The sequence below is a fragment of the Myotis brandtii genome, unplaced genomic scaffold (assembly GCF_000412655.1).
Source record: "Myotis brandtii unplaced genomic scaffold, ASM41265v1 scaffold345, whole genome shotgun sequence".
Taxonomy (NCBI): domain Eukaryota; kingdom Metazoa; phylum Chordata; class Mammalia; order Chiroptera; family Vespertilionidae; genus Myotis; species Myotis brandtii.
In genome coordinates this window covers 1,400,939-1,402,153 of record NW_005363283.1, presented here as the reverse complement: position 1 = coordinate 1,402,153, position 1,215 = coordinate 1,400,939, and positions in this window count along the sequence as shown.

The following is a 1,215-nucleotide window of genomic DNA, read 5'->3' as shown; positions in this document are numbered from 1 at the left end:
TAAGAGAGGAGAGCAAATGCACTTATAATGGCTCACATTTGGAGAGTTCCAAAAGTATGTTCATGTCTCCTACCTCATTTAATCCTCCCCCAAATCCCAGGTGGAATAAGGTATGCAGCATTTACAAGTCCTATTTGACAGATGAAGAATGTGAGGTTAATAAAACTGAAGGGCCTAGCTCAAGGTCAAAAATTACTGGGTGGTGGAATAGGGATGTGAAACCAGGTATCTATGAGTCCTGTGCCCCGCTTGATTTAGGGTGGCTATTAGAGTTAACTGGGTAAGGTGTCTCAAAATGCTTGCCCCCCCTTTTAAAAAATATTTTTATTGTTGAAAACATTACAGATGTCCCATTTTTTCATGGGCTATGCATATCTATATTTAAAAAAGGCTAATATGCTAAGTGTCCAACCATCTGACCAGTCACTATGACATGCACTGACCACCAGGGGGCAGACGCTCAATGCTGGAGCTGCTGAGCTGCAATGACTTGGCAGCAGTGGTTCTCTGGTGACTCACCCCGAAACCAGAGAGGAGGGAGCCCAATTCCTCACTGGGCCATGTGATTCCACCTTCGGCTGTGGGTTATGCTGTTGTTGGGGCACTGTTAGCCCAAATCTGGTTTACTGGACACTTGCATTTGTGTTCCACACTCTGTACGACAGCAACTTTGCAGTTTGCAGAGTGCACTCTTACTCTCCGGGACCCATCAGGGGATGTTGGAGAGCCGATTTCAGCCCGATCCCCACAGGCCAGGCCAAGGGACCCACCTGCTGGAGGGACCCCGCACACTCCTCAGATGCCTGGGAGAGACCATGGGAGGTTGACTCCAGGGCGTGTCTGATCCATCTTTCCCAGTCCTGCCCCGCAGGCCACCTTCTAATTAATTTCCTTTCAATGTGCACAAATCTGTGCACCAGATCACTAGTATGCATATAAGTTCCCCAGTTAACCTCTTCCCATCCACCAACCACCCACCTCCACCTTTCCTCTGAGATTCCTCAGTCTGTTCCATGCTTCTATGCTCCTGGATCTATTTTGTTCATCAGTTTATTTTGTTCAAAGATTCCACGGTATGAGTGAGATCATGTGATACTTATCTTTCTCTAACTGGCTTATTTCGCTTAGCATAATATGTACTCTCTAGGTCAGTGGTTTTCAACCTTGGCTGCACATTAGAATCACCTGGGAATCTTTTTAAAATCCTGATTTCTG